At 51.5% G+C, this 20,447-nt stretch overlaps 1 protein-coding gene across 2 annotated transcripts in view; it reads right to left on the reverse strand.

Annotated features, from left to right (window-relative positions):
• Positions 1–20,447, reverse strand: part of Lrfn2 (leucine rich repeat and fibronectin type III domain containing 2) — a 199,926-nt gene that overhangs the window by 179,016 nt on the left and 463 nt on the right. For both annotated transcript variants that reach the window (XM_045155660.1, XM_045155661.1), the window contains one exon: positions 20,145–20,447. This exon is cut by the window's right edge. The gene's annotated coding sequence lies outside the window, so the exon portion shown is untranslated. The remainder of the gene's footprint in view (positions 1–20,144) is intronic.

Below are 20,447 nucleotides of genomic sequence, written 5' to 3' on the forward strand. Positions count from 1 at the left end.
ACATTCTGCATGCATTCCCAGGCCAGTTTCCTTCCAGTGTCATTCCCAGCTTAAAAGCCTTTCTATCTAATGCTGGCTGCTTATTCTCTGGAGAGAAGCACCTCCCACTCCCTCCCACCTTTTTTCAAACTCTAGAATAGCTTGTTTGTTCATTGAGATCTCCTTGCAGCCAGCCGGTGAGCCTGAGCCCTATGGGGCAGGGAAGGGGAAGGGCCAGGGTGGTGTGGGGTTCAAAGCACAGCTCGGGCTGGAGAGATGGTTCTGTGGTTAAGGCGCTTGCCTGCAAAGCCTAAAGACCTGGGTTCGATTCCCCAGTACTCATGTAAAGCCAGGCACACAAAGCGATGCATGTATCTGGAGTTCGTTCGCAATGGCTACAAATCCTAGTGTGCCCACTCTCTCTCATCTCTCTCTCTCTCTCTCTCTCTCTCTCCTCTCTCTCTCTCTGTCTTTGCTTGCAAATAAAATAAATAAATAACATTAAAAGCCCTTCTCACTCCCCACCAGAATCACCACTAGCCCTCAGATCCTTGGCATGGGTCTCCCCAGACTACCATCCATTCCTGCACTGCCATTCTCTTAGCTCCCGCCCTGGCCACCCACCCTTACCTCATCCTACATGCCCCCCCATGTCTAGATCCCACTATCTCCAGCAAGGCCTCCCTGGTTCATGCTGTCCTTGGGCAGTGAATGGTTACCCGCCTGCCATCCTATGTCCATGGTTCTCAACTCTGATAGCGGAATCCTAAGGAAACTTCAATAAAACTTCCATGACCGGGGCCGGAGAGATGGCTTACTGGTTAAGGTGCTTGATTCCCCAGAACCCGCATAATTCTCGGTCCCCAACGCCTCTGTCTGTACCGGTTTGGTCCGCTAGCAGATCCCTCCGGCCACTTCTCAATTTCAGGGCTTTCCAAGCCAGAGGTCTAAGCGCCTTTTGTGGGCCAACTCTTCCCTGGCTGCACAAGGTGGCACATGCATCTGGAGTTCATTGGCAGTGGCTAGAGCCCTTGGCGTGCCCATTTCTCACCACCCCCATACTAGATTTAAAAAGGGAAAAGCTTCCATGGCCAGATGACATCCAGACTGTTGCGGGCAGGGGGCAGAACTCAGCCCCAGTGGTATTTAAAGCCAGTGTTCTCAACCACTGTTCAGCTTGCTCTCAACCAACCCTATCCAGCCCGCTGGGAGCAGATTCAGCCCCAAGTGTCTCAGCCAATCATCAAATATTTATTGAGTCAGGGACTATTCTAAGCACTGGATATAAAAATAATAATGATAGCTAATATTTATTGAGCACTTGCCATCTACCAGACACTGTTCTAAGTGCTTAACATATATTAACTCATTTAAGCCATGCCACATCTCTGTGGGTGATCTTCCCCATTACGCTTATGAGGAAAGGAGGACACAGGGAGGTAGAGCAATCCTCCTAGAGTCGCACAGCTGCCAATCAGACCACCTGAGGCCCGCAACCTGTGCTTTGAACCCCGCACCACCTTAGTCCTTCCCCATCTCTGCCTCCCACGGCTCACGGGCTGCAAAGAGATCTCAGCAAAAAAGCTAGCTAATATACAGTATGAAAGAGGGTGGGGGATGTTTACCTAAGAGCATAGGCAAGCCAACTTTAGATGGGTGTTGATCATCTAAAGTGAAACCTGAAGGATAGGAAGAAACAAGTCACTCCCTGCCTTAGACCCCCCCACACACCAGTTTCCTCAGTATATAGAAACCATAGGGCCGGAGAGATGGCTTACTGGTTAAGGCTCTTGCCACAAAGCCAAAGGAACCAGGCTCGATTCCCCAGGACCCACGTAAAGCCAGATGCACAAGGTGATGCATGTGTCTGGAGTTCATTTGCAGTGACTGGAGGCCCTGGTACACCCATTCTTTCTGTCTCTCTCTCTCTCTCTCTCTCTCTCTCTCTCTCTCTCTCTTTCTCTCGTATGCCTGTATCTCTCAAATAAATAAATGAAGTAAAATATAGAAACCATAGTGATGGTAAGAGAATGAATTATTTCAATGTAACAGGGTCTAGCACATAGTATCTGTTTATCCAACATACATGTTAATGAGGCCTTCCTAGCTGAGTGTCAAGGAGTCCAGGTCACTATCCAAAACACAGACACACTCTGTGACTCAGTTTCTCCACCTGTTCAGTGGGAGTGGGTTCTGTCCCTGTGAGTGGTCTAATTGAAATGCTCCCCCCCCCCCATAGGCTCGTGTGTCTTGGAATACCTGGTCCTCAGCTGGCGGCAGTTTGGGAGAGGTGTGGAGCCTTCGGGGAGGTCGAGCCTTGCTGGGGGAGGTGTGTCATTGGGGGTGGACCTTGAGGTTTATTAGTCCAGTGCACTGGGAGTTCCGAGCCAGCTCACTGGGGTCACTTCCTTCACGCTGATGTGGAGATGTGACCCAGGCTTCCTGCTCCGGCCTGGTATGATCTCCCTGCTGCGATGAAACTTCCCTAAGGACTGTGAGCTGAAATAAGCCCTTTTCTCCCACCAGCTGCGTCTGGTTGGGTGTTTTGTCCAGAAGGCAATTGCTACAGAGTGCCTTCAAGACAGCCATAGCATGCTAAGGATGGTAAAAGTATTGAACATTGAAAAGAAAAGGGTCATTTTGGGGAGACAGGTCTGTCAGTAAAGTGCTTACCTCATAAATATGGGGCCTGAATTCTATCATCGGAACCTATATACAAATCCTGAGCACAGTGGAGATCTCTTGTTATTCTCAAACAGGAGAAGCAGAAGCAGAAGGAACCCTGGGGCTCAGTGGCCAGTTAGTCTAGCCAGCCTACTTAGTACCAAGCCAACCATAAACCCTGTCTTTTTAAAATATATATTTTTTATTTATTTATTTTGCAAGGAGAGAGAGAGAATGGACATACCAGGGCTTCCAACCACTGTAAATAAATCCAGATGCCCCCCGGGATACTTGGTGCATCTGGCTTTACATGGGTCCTGGGGAATCAAACCCAGGTCACTTGGCTTTGCGGGAAAGCACCTTAACCACTGAGCCATCTCTCCACATGCCCCTGTCTTAAGAACGGTGGACAGCGTTCCTGAGGATGAAGCTGTCTTCTAGCCTCCACATGTAAACACACATAGCTGCACACATAGACATGGACGAGAAAGAGAGGAGTGGACTCTTCCAAGAGGGAGGACTGATGGGCAGGTGACCCCATGGCAGAGGAAGGGGCTCTTCAGTCACCCCAACCCAGCAGGCAGTCTAGGTTTTTACAACCCCCAGGACCCAGGCCACTTGGCTCAACATTGTTGAGAACTTATAGACTCTTGTTGCTGTCCTCCCCAACTCTTTTATTGACTTGCCTTCGAAGCCAGCCTGGCATTAATAATGTCACTGCTGCCCCAACCAGGAACACAGCTGCTCTGCATGTATCCTCTGCTGGGGGAAGAGGGAGCCACGTCCACAGAGAACCCTGGAGTGACACCCACGGGGCTCCTATCATCAGCAGATGTGTGCCCAGCAGGTGGGAGGGCGAGTCTTCTCTTTCTGCTGCATTAGGATCAGATAGTGACAACTCCGTCCAAAGCATTATGGGAGCCAGGTCCCCCTTGCACATCCAGGCTTCCCTCTGCGCCTGGCCCTGGAGGGAGTCAGTCCTCCCCCCCGCACAGGAGTTCGAACACGACTGCATGGGGCAAGGAGTCCAAGGAGTCTGGCCCGTGTGTCGTAAAGGCAGCGACAGGGACAATCCCAGGTGAGGGCTCCTGGTGAAACCAGACCTGGCCTTCCTCACTTCCCAGCTGGGCGACTTCAGCTAAGGCAGTTACACTTCAGTTTTCTGCTTTCTACAATAGGGGTCAAAACTCCAGTTAGCTCTGACTACCCCACACCCACAGGGGGATAAAGCACTGAGGCCAAGTGCACTAGAGGAAAGTCGAGGAGCTCTGTGGCCAAGACGTTAGGAGCATGGGGCACTGCTACCTGGTTATGGGGCTCCAACCTCCTCCCAATATAGCCACTTCCTGTTGGGTGACCCAGAGCATGAGACTTTATCTCTCTGTTCCCTCTTGGTACAATTTATTTATTTATTTATTTTAAATATTCTTATTTATTTGAGAGAAGGGAAAGAGGCAGAGAGAGAGAGAGAGAATGGGCATGCCAGGGCCTCCAGCCACTGTAAATGAACTCCAGATGCGTGCGCCCCCTGGTGCATCTGGCTAATGTGGGTCCTGGGGATTCAAACCTGGGTCCTTTGGCTTTGCAGGCAAACGCATTAACCACTAAGCCATCCCTCTAGCCCCCTCTTGGTATAATTTAGATGAGAATGCCTAGTTCAAAGTTACTGTGAGGCTGAAATAAAATAGCAAGGGCTGGGGAGATGGCTCGGTACTCGCTCTGCAAGCCTGTAATTTGAATTCCCAACACCCATGTAAAACCAGATACAAAAGTGATGCAAGTCTTTGTCAGGAAAGTCTTGGAGCTCATAGGCCGGTTTGTGTCTGGCCTTCCCAGTGGCAAATCAGCAAGACAGACCTTGTGTCCAACAAGATGGAGGGTGAGGAGAAACACTCTGAGGTTGTCCTTTGCCCTCCACAAGAGCACTGTGGCACACACGTGCCCATACACATTCATCATACGAACACATACATAGATTTTTTTTTTTTATATAAACAGCATCTCTAAGGCTTGCCAAGGCTCCATAAACATAGGTGGTGAGTGCGATAGCTTGAATTTATGTCCACAAACAGACTCAAATGTTTTATTAAAGCTTGTAACTTAGATGTCCAGCTGCCTGGCTGAGAGAGGCACCACTGTGGGCGGATCCTGGGGTTCAGTCCTAAGGTGTTACTGGGGGCAGATCTGATTTCTAGCCTAAGGTCTGCAGAGTGCTCCCCGAGTGGGCTTGATTTTGGTGGTGTTTTGTTGCTGTTTTTTCTTTTTTTCTTTTGCCATTATGGAACCTACCCTGGATCTATCTGTAAGCCCGAAATAAACTCCATTCCTTTTATAAACTGCATCTGGTTTGGAGGTTCATCCCAGCAGCACGGAGCTGATTATAACAACGACCAAGAGAGGTGCAGTCCCCACAGATGCCCGTCCCAGATTGGCGATGGGCATAGTTAAGGGGGCATCCAACACAACGGGGCTCAAGTCATCCCACGTGGTCCAGGACTTTCCTGACTTTTCTGACTGGAAGTTCCCCATCTCAGGAAGCCGCTCGGCAGTGCCAGGCGGGCCGCTGCAGTTCCTGAAGCTCTCTTTCCTACCAGGAACCTCATTTTCCACATCTACACAGAGGGAGGTGACATGGCCCTTGCAAAATAAGAGGATAGGGGACAAGTATAAATGACAGTACTGGCAACCCCTGGAACAGCCCAGGCCACGTGCCCGACCTTGCAGCCCACAGTTGGTTGGAGCATTACTCGTTCAGGAATCATGACCACCCTGGGGACTCAATCATGGCATAAGCTTCAGTTTACAGGAAGAAAAACTGAGGCTCAGGGTGATAAGCGATTTGCCCATGGTCAAGTGCAATGGCTGTGATTAGAGTCCAGGCTTGGGGCCATGTCCCTCTGCTCCCCCCACACAGACAACGGTACTACTGTTCCCATGTCAGGACCACAAACGGGAGACAGCATGACTCACCGTTAAGAGTGTGGATGTGGGCTGGCGAGATGGCTTAGCGGTTAAGGGCTTGCCTGTGAAGCCTAAGGACCCCGGTTCCAGGCTCAGTTCCCCACGTTAGCCAGATGCACACGGTGGCGTATGAGTCTGGAGTCCATTTACAGTGGCTGGCGCACCCATCCTCTCTCTCTCTCTCTGTATCTGCCTCCTTCTCTGTCTGTCACTCTCAAGTAAATAAATAAAAATAAACAAAAAAAATTTTCAAAAAAAAGAGTGTGGATGCACAAGTAGCTATTCGGGTTCGAATTCAAATTCTGCCATCTTACGAGCTACCACTCTGTGCCTTCCCCTTCCTTGCCAATGAGACTGGTGGTGAACAGAACCCACAAACGCACAGTAAACAGGAGGGTGAAATGAGTATGTGACGCTCATATTACTGTGGCTCTGGGCTTCCAGGGAGTGCTGGATAGCCAACAGCCATTATGATTGTAACATGACATACTACAATCCAAGCATGACCTGGCCACTCCATTAGCCTCTCTGAGAGCCTATTTCCTCACATTTAAACGGAGACGATGCCCTACTTCCTCCCTGTCACGGGGTCCAGACGACATAAAACCAGCTGCAGGTACAGCCTTCTACAAAGCACCAGGGCCACGCGTGGGGGTGGGAGGAAGGGGGTTGTGAGCTCTAATGAATACAGCGCAATACAAACGCAGTTCCGCGGGTAACACGATACAATGGGTGATAACGCCCTGCATTAAAACCTGAATTGAAAGGGACAAGACGAGAGAGAGAGACGGCGAAGCAGGAAAAGGCCCGGTGAGAAGGGGGACGGAGCGCAAGGGCCGCCCTGGAAGAGGGGGATCGATCGATGTGGTACTGTAATTTAAAAACCAATATACAGTAAATATTAGCCTTGGGCTGCCGAGCGAGTGGCAGCGTGGCGGGGTGGCCTGGCCTGAGATAACTCACCCTCGAAGCTGGGCCAGCCTCTAATGCACCAGCTGGTCGCTTCTAACCCACAGTCCATAGCTCTCTCTCCTTATCCCTCTCTCTCTCTCTCTCTCTCTCTCTCTCTCTCTCTCACTCTCTCTCTCTCTCTGGAAATGGGTTTAGGGCTTGGATTGCTCCCTGTGGGAGAGGGACCCCAGGCCTGGCTTCGGCTGCCCAGGGCCTGAGTTTGCGCTGTGCCGGAAATGGAGGTGTAGCTGGGCCCCCCAGCCCCAGCTCTTCTCTCATGTTCCTGCTAGTGAATCGTTCTGGCCTCAAAGTCCCCTGGTTCATCTTCCCTCCAAGTCATACCCGCCCCTCCACCACCACCACCCTATCTCTCAAACTAGACGCCGACCCCATGATCCATCCATACCTGACCCCGGCCCCTTTCTTGAAGTTTGTAAAACCCCGGCCCACAAGCACTGAGGGTCTGGATCCTCCCACTGGGGAGTCTCCAACCATCCTCTGTTGTGCAATACCCGGGGATGTGTCCTTGTCTCTTTACTGGCACCCACCCACCCCTGGCTCCTGTCACCAGGTACAGCCTTAGGGAGGAAGGGGCCCTGGGGTAGGGCAGGAATTTTGCTCCCTGCACACCTTGGAGGCCAAGTCAGAGGCTTCCTTCTCCCTCGACAGAGGACCCTACCAGTCCTGTTTCTATGCAGCCCCCTCACCCTACGCACCTGACAGCTCCAGTGGGTGGGAATTCTTACCAAACTCTATCCCAGGACACTCAGGACAGTTCCCTACCCAAAACTCTCACCCATAACATGCTCTGCTGTGTCCACAGCAGAACACAGTGTGGTTGTGAGGCATGAAGGACTCCATTGGAGGGTGAGCCACTTTATAACCTGGGTGCCTCAGTTTCCCCCATGCAGAATGGCTACAACAGTAAATTAGCATGTCTATCCTGCCTGTCCAGTAGGGTTGGTGGAAAGATCAAATAAGGCAATGATATGAAACTGCGGTACAGTGGAAGGGGTGTTGCCGCAAAGTACACAGGACGTGCATGGGCACACAGGAAGGGAGACACCGTTGTCTCCACAGCTTGTCCCGCTGTTGGCTCGTACTGATGTCCTATGGACGTGGCTCAGCATGCTTTGCATAAAGCAACTCATTTAATTCTTCTGGAAGGATGAAGGAGCCAAGGAGGTGACACACCCAAGTTCACACAACAACAAAAGTCAGCGCTTCATGAAAATCCAGCTATGGGAGCCCGAGTACACGAATATTCCCACTTTAGAAGAACCCTGTGGGGCCTGGGAAGACATCTTCATAGGTAAAGTGTTTGCCACACAAGCATAGTAGCTCAGTTTGGACCCCCGGCCTCCATATAAAAGCTAGGCCAGAGTGACATATCACTGTGGAGGTGAAGAGACAGAATACACCCAAGGGGTACTGCCAGAGACCCTGTCTCAACAAACAAGGAGAAAAACAACTGAGGAAGACATCCAACATCAACCTCTGCCCTACCCTCCCACACCCCACAGATGAGGTATACTCACACACATGTGCATCACATAACACACACACACACACACACACACGTGCACAAAAAGTATGCTGTGATCATGATTTTAGTGCCAGTTCCTTATTAATATTCCACATTCATCTGCTCAATCCTCCTCATAGACCAAGAGTACCTAAAGAAAAAGGGACTGGCCTCACCTCACGTGATGACTGCTTCTTAAGATAAGGGAATGCAAGAGGAATCACTGTCACCCTACATCACCACCATCACCTCTGTACCACTGTCACCTCCATAGCATCGTCACCTCCACACCACCCTCACCTCCACACCACTGTCACATCCACACCACCATCACTTCCACACCACCCTCACTGCCACACCACCATTATTTCTATACCATTGTCACATCCACACCACCATCACTTCCACACTACCATCACCTCCACACCACTGTCACCTCCATGCCATCATCACCTCCACACCACCATCACCACCACACCACCATCATCTCCACACCACCGTCACCTCCACACCACCAGAATTTCCCCCCACCACCATCACCTCCATACCACCCTCGCCTCCACACCACCATCATTTCCACACTACCATCACCTCCACACCACTGTCACCTCCATGCCATCATCACTTCCACACCACCATCACCACCACACCACCATCACCTCCACACCACTGTCACCTCCATGCCATCATTACCTCCACACCTCCACACCACCATCACCTCCACACCACCATCTCCATACTACCATCACCTCCACACTACTATTATCTCCACACCACCATCATCACCACACCAGCATCACCTCCACACCATCACCACCTCCTCACCATTACCTCCTCCTCACCATTACCTTCTCCTCACCATCACCTCCTCCTTACCATCACCTCTATGCCACAATTACCTCCATACCTTCACCTACACATCAACTCCACACCATTACCACCTCCTCTCTATTGCCTTTACAGCACCACCTCCACACAACCATCACCTCTACACCTCCATAACCATTTTCAACCTGGCACATTTTCAGCCTCTCTGTGGTTGTAGGCACACAGTCCTCTGCCAGAAGTCCTGCAGTCAGATTCTTGCCCCTCTACACACTAGAGGCATGGTCCTCCTCCAAGCATGATGCCCTGTGTGTGCCCGATGCTTGGAAGCCATGACTCCAGAGAGAAGAGCTAGTACTTATGTCCATTTTAGGGTTTCTCACCTCTGTTCCCCTTCTCTGGAGCTCAGCTCTAGTGACGCAAGTCCAAGGCCCAGGAGGAAGATTAAATGGTTCTGTTGGGCCACCTCCCCCTAAATTAGTACCATGACCCTAATCTCTTCATCCCGTCAGTTTCTATTTAGGAGAAATGGTAAGTTGTGAGCTTAGAGCTTTGGCAGGAGGAGGGAGTTTCTTTCAGAAGTGGCTTTATCCCCAGCACCCCCACAGCATTGTCATCACGTCGTGGATGCCGGTCATCATTACTACAATCCACACTTCACTGTCATCCTCACCACCTGTTAGTCAGCTTCAAGTAGCTGCACAAGCGCCTGACCAAAAGCAGAGGATGGGAGAGAAGGGTTTATTTCACACTTACAGAGCCCAGGGGAAGTTCTGTTATGGAAGAAGAAGCCACCTCACTCAGTATGCATCACAGGAGGGAGAAAGAGAAAGAGAGAGAGAGGGAGAGAGAGAAGGAACCCCAACACCAGTACGCAGGCACAAGCACAAGCAGCCAGAGCTCCAACGCCTCTCCACACACCTCAGGGCTGGACTTCAAGATCTGCCCCCAGTGACATACTCTTCCCCCGTAGGACTCCGCCAACTCGAGAGTCACTTCCACACCACAGGGCCATACATTCAAACTACCACACCACCACCCAACCATCATCATCATCATCATCGTCATCGTGATCACTTGTACAAATTAGTATTACCATCATCACCTCCACACCATCATCACCATCTCACCATTACTGTCATCATCCACAACTACATCATCCCTGTGGTGGTTTGATTCAGGTGTCCCCCATAAACCAAGGTATTCTAAATGCTAGGTTCCCAGCTGATGGAGATTTGGGAATTAATGCCTTATGGGTATTACAGCCAGTTTCCCCATGACAGTGTTTGGCATGCTCCCCTGTTGCTATTGTCCACCTCATGTTTGCCAGGGGGTGATGTCTACCCTTTGCTCATGCCATCATTTTCCCCTGCCATCATGGAGCTTCCCCTCAAATCTGTAAGCTGAAATAAACCCTTTTATTTCCAAAAAGGTACTCTTGGTCAGGTGACTTTTGCCAGTAATGAGAACCTGACTACAACAGTAAAGTGGTACCAAGGAATGAGATTGCTGCTAGACAGCTGGCTGTGTGGTTTTGTCCTTTCAGGGCTGATTTTCAAGAGGAATGTGGAAGGATTTGAAACCTCAGCCTAAGAAATGCCTTGCAGTGCTGTAAGTACAGCTTGATGGACTATTCTGGTCAAGCTCAGATACTGAATGCAGTAAGAACTATGGACTATGAGGTTTGGCTTATGAGGGTAAAAAACAGCTTTGCTTGAACTGGCCTAGAAGCAGTTTGTGTGAGAAGCTTGCTGTTATGCCTGTGTCCTGAGAACTTGTGCAGGGTTACAGTGTGTAGAAACAGACTGGTGTGTTTAGGGGGCTATGGCATAGAAAAATGAAATCTTTGGGCTGAAGCTGCTGTCTGTTCAGCTACAATTGTATGAGAGATTACAAACTTTGAGATTGGGGCAATATGAAGAATGTAAACTCCTTTAAAGGGGTCTGAATGCTCAACAAGTGTCCTGTTATTTATTCCCCCCGGATTAACAAATTGGCACCCTACCTGGTATTGTGAAGTGTGAGAAATTCAGGAAATAGAGGGTCATAGAGTTTGCAACATGATCTTGTGTTTTGGAAATGGCCATGGGCAGTGTGAAGCAGGACTGACTGCATGGCGACCCAATGGAGCTGTGAGGATGGACTGTGGGTTGCAGTGGAGACCCAGTGGAGATGCCAGGACAATGAGATGGCTGCTAAGGAGAGCTGCCAGCCCCAGATAAAGTTTTCTAGGACTGTGAGTAGCCTAGCTGGAGGGGCGGAATTGGAACTCCAGATAATTGTTGCTGGTTAGAATTATCAGACTTGGAGATTTGTCAGTGGCCAGAGTTGTTGGACTTGGAGTTACAGAGTTTGATGTTTGCCCTGGTTGTTTTAAATCTTGTATTGGCTATTTCTTTGCTATACCTAATGCCATCTTTTGCAGTGTGAATGCTCATTCTGTGCCATTATGGGTTTTTTGAGGTTGTTTTTGGTATTATGGCTCAATTAAAAGAACTTGGATTATGAGGAGGTATGAAAACCATTGGAATTGAGAAAAAAACTATGGGAACTTAAAAAAAATTTTTTGCTCATTTTTTATTTATTTATTTGACAGTGACAGAGAGAGAGAGAAAGAGACAGAGAGAGAGAGAGAGAGAGATTGAGAACAGCCATACCAGGGCTTCCAGCCGCTGCAAACGAACTCCAGATGTGTGCGCCCCCTTGTGCATCTGGCTAACATGGGTCCTGGGGAACCAAGCTAAGAACCAGGGTCCTTAGGCTTCACAGGCAAGCGTTTAACCGCTAAGCCATCTCTCCAGCCCAACTATGGGGACTTTTAAAGTTGGATGAATGCATTGCATTTTACATCATGTGTGGTTATCAGTTTATGGAGGCCAGGGGCAGAATGTGGTGGTTTGATTCAGGTGTCCCCCATAAACTTAGTTGTTCTGAGTACTAGGTTCCCAGGTGATGTCAATTGGAAATTAATGCCTCTTGGAGGCAGTGTATTATTGGGGGAGGGCTCCCCCTTGCTAGTGTTTGGCACATTCTCCTGTTGCTATCGTCCACCTTATGTGGGCCAGGGGGTGATGTCCACCTTCTGCTCATGCCATCGTTTTCCTTGCCATCATGAAGCTTCCCCTCGAGCCTATAAACCAAAATAAACCCTTTTATTCTCAAAAGCTGCTCTTGGTCAAGTGACTTTTTCTTGCAATCCGAACCTGACTGTAACAATCATCAACATATCGTCCTCACCACCACAGCACCACCTTACACCATCATCACCTCCACCACATTTCACCATCATCAACTCCACACCTCATCACATCATCCTCACCTTTACACAATCATCACCATCCTGATATGGACAAACTGCTGCCAGCAAACCAAAAGCCAGGATGCCAAGTGGAGAGAAACATCTGAGCAGTGCTGTCTGACAGGAGTAGACGATGATGATGGCGGTGGAGAGGACGCAAGTCACCCGGGGCCCGGGTGGGTCAGCAAACACACCTTTGCTGTGATCCATAAGCCACAGGGTCGCTGGCCTCACCCTGGGAGAGCATCCAGGCCCTATTCTACAGATGAGGAGCAGCGGGGAGGGGGACGGCCGAAGTCACTCAGAAGGTGCCGAGCAGAAGGGCAAAGTTGCACATTCCAGGCTCCCCTAAGCCCTGGAAAGCCCTCCGCGGCCAGCCCCCCATGCCTGGTCTGACAGGAGCCCTCTAACCTTGGCTTAGCGTGTGTGCACTGCGGGGGAGCACAAGTATGCGCATGCCCATGCCCGTAGAGTCGGAGGTCAATGTTGGGGGGTCTCACCAATCGCTCTCCACCTGATCTTGTGAGACGGAGTCCCAGGATGAACCTAGGACTGAACCACTCAGCTCTATGAGGAAGCCAGTGAGTCCCAGGGGTCCTTCTGACACCCCCCCCTCCCCAGCACAGCCACGCTTGACGTCTTACTCAGATGTTGGGGATCCAAATTCAGGCTCTCCTGCTTGCACAGCACCGAGCCGCCTCTCCAGCCCAAGACCTTCAGCCTTCTACCTCCATGACCTCAGGTCACCATCCTTCCTCTCCCCCTTCTTCCCCTTCTTCCCCGGGAACCTTCTTAGGAATCTAGCCACTTTACCACGGGGAGCATTGAAGCAAGACATCAACCTTGCTCACTCAGGATCTCCAAAACCTTTAGGATCACAAGGCTCAGCTTTAGCCCCTGCTGGCCCTTTCTAGATTTTTCTTGAAGGTTCCAAAAGCCAGACATGCTTTTACCCCTATCACCATAGTCCCTGCCTCTCCCCCCCCGCCACACACACACATCTCCCTCTCATAGGCTAACTTGTAGCCTGAGCACAGGGCACTCTCAAAGCTTCCACAAATCCTGTGGGATGCTTCTCTGCTTCTGCCCAGGGCACCTGGGCACATAGGCAGTAGGTGAGCTGCTATAACAGGAGGGGAAAATGGAGTGGGACATGTCAGAATGCATGCAGTGAGCCCTAAAGGCCTAACTTTGGAACTGTGGTCTGTCCTGTGTCCCACTGCCCCATGAATGGGAGTGAGCTGGCCCCTGGAGGGATTGAGGCAGTACTGTAGATAATTCCAAGAAGGCTCATGAGTTACAGGCATGAAGATCTGTCCCTAATGAGCCCATGTCAACGTGGAGGACAGCAGAGTACGTAACAACACAGCATCATTTACAGCTGTTCTATAGTAACAGCCTCCACAGACCCCCCTATTTTTGTTTTGGGGACTGTAGTAAATGCTTCCCTCCCTCATTCTTCCAGTGGCTTTCACTAAAGCACCTGTGGCAGTTTGAGTAGATGGCCTCCAGTATATTCAGCGTCTTATTCATTTTGAGTTTGAATCTGCAGCCACCTGGCTGGAGGAAGTATCACTGGATGAATCTTAAGGTCCAGACCTAAGGTGTGGTGGTGGATTTGAAATTCCAATCTGAATATATGCAAAGTGCCTAGTTCCTCCTGGAGTTCCTGAAGTGTGCTGTGGCTTTTTTTTTTTTTCCTTTCTTTTGCTCTCTCTGCTTGATCCTTTAAGAGGGGGCCAACCAACTTCTTCTGCCATATGGAACTTCCCCTGGATCTGTAAGCTTCAATAAACATCCCTTCCTCCATCACTGTGCCTGCTGTGGATGTTCATCTCAGCGACCTGGAGGCTGTCTACTACAGGATCCTTAGCAGGGACTGAGACAGTACAGGGTGGCTGGGCAAGACCCTGCTGGCTTCTGGGAAAGGGAACCAGAGAGTGAGTCCTGGGAGAACTAACAGACTAAGGAGATTTTACATCTCTGCGATGTTTATTAGAGACCTGATCTAAGGCAAGAAGGAAGGAAAGGTCCTCTGGAAAAAGGGATAGGAAGAGAAGTATTAAGGGGACAGGGGCATGGCAGGGAGGGAAGAGGGGTTAAGAACGATTCTTAGGTGCTTGAAAATGGCTCAGTGGTTAAGGGTGCTTGCTTCCAAAGCCCGGTGGCTCTGGTTCGATTCCCCAGTACCCATGTAGAGTCAGACATACAAGGTGGTGCATGCATCTACAGTTCGTTTGCAGTGGTTACAGGCCCTGGTGTGGTACCCATTTTCATTCTCATTCTCATTCTTTCTCTCTCTCCTTGAAATAATAAATTATATGTATATATATATTTGGTTTTTTGAGGTAGGGTCTCACTGTATCTCAGGCTGACCTGCAATTCCCTCTGTAGTCTCAGGGTGCCCTTAAACTCATGGTGATCCTCCTACCTCTGCCTCCCAAGTACTGGGATTAAAGGCAGGCACACCACCAGCAGGAAAATAATTGTTTTTTAAAGAAAGATTCTGCTTCTGCCCACGACACCTGGGCACCCTGGCAGTCATTTAGCTCCTGCTGCAAGAGGGGAAATGGAAGTGGGAAAAGTCATAATACATGTAGTGAGTTCTAAAGAGCCCAACTTTGGAATCGTGGTCCGTCCTGTGTCCAGCTGCCTATTAATGGAGGGTAGCCACCAGAGGGACTGAGCCGCTGCTATAGACAACCCCAAGAAGGCTCATGAATTGCAGGTCGGCAGCTTTGACCTGTTTGGCTCTTAGGGGCTATTCAAGCAAACAGATTCAGCTCTCTGCAGATGCCCTGGTTGACTCGGAAGCAAAGCCACAGCTTTGGGTCTCCCCTGCAGAATTCTCACACCTTCTACACAGCTCCCACTTAGTAGGCAAGGAGATGAGACAGAATCCAAAACAGGCCCACAGAGCATGGCACATGCCACCTGGGCCACTTCTTAAGCTATTTTGCTACCTCACAGGTCGTAACAAGGCAAGGGACCCTGGACCTGCCTGCCTTGGCAGCCCTTCGCCACTCTGAGCCCAGCAGGCACAGTGTCCACTGCCCGGCCTGATGTCTGATTGGTGAAGCAAAGTGATCTCCACCAGCCCACCTTCTCAGCCTGGCTCCTGGGTCAGACACCTTGGACGTTTTGCTGACTAACAAGTTCTGTGACTCTGGACGCTGAAGGGCTCGTTCTGCTTCTGTGGACTGTTTGTATATATGGCTCCTTCCAGCCCTAGACAGTCAGTCCGAGCATCAAAAAACATGCCTTGAGGAATGGGGTCCTGCCTCCCACCCATGTTACCCATGGAGCAGGGCTGGGACCTCCCTGAGTGGAGCCCAGCGCTCACTCCATGGTCCCACCTCTGTCTTGCTCATTGGGACAGTTTGTCCCAGCTGCTCTGTGGATGCTTCTAAACACGTGGGTGTGAGTGATGCCCTGGGGTAGGGCCAGGCATCCCTAGCCCAGTGCAGCAGAACACACGTGTAATCCCAACCCTCCAAGGCTGAGGCAGGAGGATCATAAATTCTCAGCCAACCTCGGCTACATAGCAAGACTGTCTCAAAAGAAACAAATAAAAGCCAGGCACGGTTGGCACATGCCTATAATGCCAGTACTGGGAAGGTGGAGGCAGAAGGGTCAGGAATTCAAGGCCAGTCAATGCTACATCAGAAGTTCAAAACCACCCTGGATTCCATGAGCTCCTACCACCCCCAAAAAAGAATAGAACAAAAAAAAAAACAAAAACACCCAGGTTAAAAACAACAACAACAACAACAAAACCAATGAGATTTCTATCACCCCTCCAGCCAGCGAAGGAGGTCAGCAGGGGCTTAGAGAAAAGTGTTGCCCATGGCACCCATCCCCTATTCCTCACCTAGGGGTGGTGAAGGGGTTAAGATCACAGGCTTTGAAGCTGAGTGGTGGCAATGCCCCTTCTAGCTGTTCAGAAATGCTCAACTTCTCCGAGACTCTGTTTCCCCATCTGTACAGCGGCACTCAAGGCGGCAACTTTCCAGCATGGTGGGAACTCAGCGGGGTATGGATGAGCACCAGTCTGTTATGTAACCAGCCGTCATCCTGAAAGGGTCTCAGGAAGCTGGTCAGGAGACCCTAAGAACTTACTCAGGACATCTGCCTCACTTTAGCATTCTACACCTGAAACCCGCCCCACGCCACCTTCAATTCCCAGGAACCTCTGAGCATTGGGGGGTGGTGGGTGGGAAAACCTGCCTTCAATTGGTTTTCATGGACTTTTCCTGACACTCTCACCTCCTCCAAGAAGCCCTCCTGACTATCTCCACACCTTCCGCCGTAAGCTGGCTGGGGCTGCAGATCTGAGCTATAGACTTGATTTTCCGATTCCTGAGAAAAGACGTTACTTTAGGCCTGAATATTATGGCTGGATCAACTCTCCTTCTGCTGCTGCTGTTGGCCCTGTCAGCCATTTAAGCACCCCTTTTGAAGCTAGTGAGACACACACACCCCAACTCTGAAGACTAGGCCCAAGTGCATCCACAGCGTCCAGACCCCAGGAGCAACGGACCCCCTTCACTCAGGCTGAGCTTGATGGCCACCACTTCTGTGAGTTCACCCTTCTTGGGGGGCAAGGGGAGGGTGACAGCAGGGGTCAGGGAAGAGAGGGCAGGGCCTGGAGTCTGGAAGATATCTCTCACTCAACGGAAGGGTGGCAACTGACTCTTGTAAAACAGCAACCATAAATCCCAAAGCGCATGAGGTGGGGTGGGGGTGGGGGAGAAGCAAATGAAGGGTCAAGAGGTCCCCCAGTATGAAATGCTCATCCCCTACCCATTCCAAAAGCTTCTCAGAGGGCTGCCTGAGTCTTCTAACTCACATGTGGGATGGCATGGGAACCTCCTTGAAGCTCTCTGGTATCAGGGAGCCAAGACACCAACCTTCACGTCTCCGAAGGCCTACCCCGTCTCCTGATGCCCCTTCCGATCTGCGAAGGGATGTGGGGCCGGTCAAGAATGCATCGATCATTACACATCTGTGCTACCGTGCCATGTTGTGAGATGAGCTCTCATACAGAGGCCCAAGCGACTCACAAAGGTATGACAGTCACCAAGCAGTCACACCCCAAGGCCCTGTAAACTGAACTCTTGCCTGTTTTATGACAAGGGGATGGACCGTGAGACTCCACGCCTGCCCACAAGACACCCAAATTGTTGGGCATCTGGTTCTCAAGAGTCCAGTTCCACTTGGATATTTCTGGCACTTTACTTATTTTTATTTATTTATTCATTCATTTGCAAGCAGAGGAAGATCGAGAGACGAGAGACAGACAGGTAGAACGGGTGCGTCAAGGCCTCCAGCCACTGCAAACACACTCCAGATGCATGCTTCACTCTGTGCCTCCGGCTTTACGTGGGTCTTGGGGGGAATCGAGCCCGGGGTTGTTAGGCTTTGCAGGCAAGCGCCTTAACCACCGAGCCATCTCCACAGCCCCTGGTGCTTTTTTTAAAACTTTGTCTCTTTCCTCACTGTGTCTGCTTTGAGGCTGACAACCTCCTCCATCAGACCATGTGACCCCCCCCCCCACCAGCACCCAAATGTCAATTACTATACTGATCCTCACTTTAGGACAGGGAACTTTCTGGAAACGATTCTAATTCCAACCTCATGTCTTCATTATTACCGAGCACACAGTACTCCCCCCCGCTTCCCCAGCAAGTTCTACCCTCAAGTTCTTAGAAATCAGCAACAGTAACAAAAATAAGACCCGCTACACCCCACAGGCTGGAGGCTTGGCAAGCTGGTGGCTACAGGCCAGGAGCTTTGATTTTACTTTGAAGCCAGAGATTAGAAAGGAGGTGCGTCCCCCCTCCCTTAGCTAAATCAGGGCTGCGGGGGTTTCTGAGCAAATATCACCTGCCCCTCCCCTCTCCAACTCCCCCACCCCCCGTTCCGTCTCCCCATGCTTGGCCTGGCCTTTCCAAGCTGTCTGCTGAGCCTCCTTCAGACCACACTCTTGCAGCCTCTCACATTTCCGGCCCAGAGAAAGGAGCCTGATCCCAGCCTCCGAGGTTGGCAAGCCCCATCCTGTCCTCGGAGCTGCTGCTGGGACCCAGAGAGACTGCATCAGAAATGCTAAGTTCGCTGTTCCCGGTCCCCAGGCAGAGGGAAGCAAGATAAGTCACTATCTTTCTGGACAGGAGTTAGACCAAAAACTCTAGGTTGGTAGGGCTGGGAAGGGACCTCAGAAGGAGCAGAGGAGGAGATCAGAGCAGAGGAGAGACACACGCGACAGAATTCTGCACCCTGACGGGCGCCAAGCAGACCCGGATCCGTACCATCCCAGCGTAAGCACCAGGTTCCCTCTCACCCACCCACCTGCCACCCACAGCCTCTGAGGTTTGGGAAGCTGGTGGCTTCAAGCACACACCCTCATCAGCAGACCCTCTTCCTCTTTAACCTCTGACGGACTCCGCCAGCCAATGCCACTGCATTCCCTTCAGGCTGTACTGCCATGCTGTCTCGAGCTCCCGGCCCAGGGTACAGCCCAAGACACCCTTCCTGTTTCTTGCAGTTTCTCCCAACGTCCCTGCCTCAGTTCTGTCCACCGTCCCCAGCTCCCAGTCAGCTCCCTCCTCAAACCTCAGCCTGGGAGCCTCGAACTCCACAGCCGGGAGAGAGGCATGGCCCTCCGGCTGAGCCCCCTCCTAGGACGGGTGGGTGCGGCTGGGGGGGGAGGAGTCAGTCTCCTAAAGTTGATCCCTCCCCCAGTCCTACACAGCTTCACTAGACCAATTGAGGTTACAGCTGCCACCTTATACGTGCATGCGTGTGCGTACACACACACACACACACACACACACACACAACCTTCCTGTCCAGGGTTGAGGATCAGCATCTGCCAATAGGCCCTGTTAACTCCGGCTCTGAGTACAGGTTCAGACAGCGCCCTCTCTCTGCAGGTGCCTGTCTTTAGCGTTCCCTGTCGCTGGATACACTTGGCATGGGTCTGGCTGGGTCCCTCTGCAGGCTCTTCCTAGTGTCTCTCTCTCTCTCTCTCTCTCTCTATCTCTCTCACTCTCTCTCTCTCGCTCACTCGCTCACTCGCTCCAGACTTCCCTCCCTTCTTCTGCCTCTATATCTCTGCCCTCCCCAGTTCTGCTGCCTGGCGCAGCTCCCCGGAATCCCCTGCCTCTGTCCTTTGTGCTGAGCGATGTGTGGGGAAGGCGCAAAGCTGGGCACTGCCGCCCTCCTGGGAGCGGTCTCTACTCTCCCTCCGCCTCCCTGCCCAGGCCAGCCTTAGAACCAGGGCAGGGATGGATGGAAGAAATACACCTACCGACCAGGGCATGGCTAATGCCAGTTTCCATATTGCTTTATCATGCCATTCGGATGCCCCAAACCACCACCACCCCCCAATACAGACACAGACACATAATCCTGCTATCCTTCCCTGTGTGCTGAAATTCTGGGTCCCTGCGCCTGTCCTAGCTGCCTAGCCAAACTACACGCATGCCACCATCGCGCTGCATCAACCTCTCCGCGCTAGGCTCTACCCCACCGGGGTCAGGCACAGAGCTGGAAGCCGCACCCCCTCCCCACCCAGACCCCCAGCATCGGCCCTGGCCAGGCCTCCCATGCCACTAGAATGCAACAGAGTGGTCTATCAGCAAAGTTCGCCTACTGCTTTTTCCACCATTGCCATTCGTCCCTGGCTCCCAGCCTCGCCCCGACTGGCTCTCCTCGCTCCCCGCCGGGAGTTTCGCCCCCCACTCTCAAAAAACCCAAGAAAGGAAAGGGAATCTCTCGCGATAAAGACGGGTGGAGAGAGAAGGTGTCCGCACGGAGAACCCAGGATGAGGAGGAGTCCTCAAGTGAGAAAGCCAAAGGATTCAAAGTTGCCCCTCCGGTGCGTTTCAGCTCCACGGACACCACGTCGCCCAGACGGCGGCCGCGACGAGGACCACTCACCTGCGCCAGGCAGCGGCTACCTCCGGCGGGGACGCTCCCGGGCAGGCTTCGCGGGGCGCCCGGCTTCCCTGGCTTGACGGCGCATCCTTGCCCGCCCCAGGCAGGCTCGAGCTAAGCCCTCCGGCTCCGGGCGAAGACAGGCAGGTGGCGGCCTCGAACGTCCAGGTGGCTTATTCGGTTATATCCATGGCATTTAACAAGCAGGGGCGCGGAGAGGGGGAGGGGAGCACAACTTATTCTCTTCCAGATTAAAATAAATAAACACATAAATCGTCTCTCAGGAAGATACCGGTAGGATTTTCC

The sequence above is a fragment of the Jaculus jaculus genome, chromosome 8 (genome assembly GCF_020740685.1).
Source record: "Jaculus jaculus isolate mJacJac1 chromosome 8, mJacJac1.mat.Y.cur, whole genome shotgun sequence".
NCBI classification, from domain to species: domain Eukaryota; kingdom Metazoa; phylum Chordata; class Mammalia; order Rodentia; family Dipodidae; genus Jaculus; species Jaculus jaculus.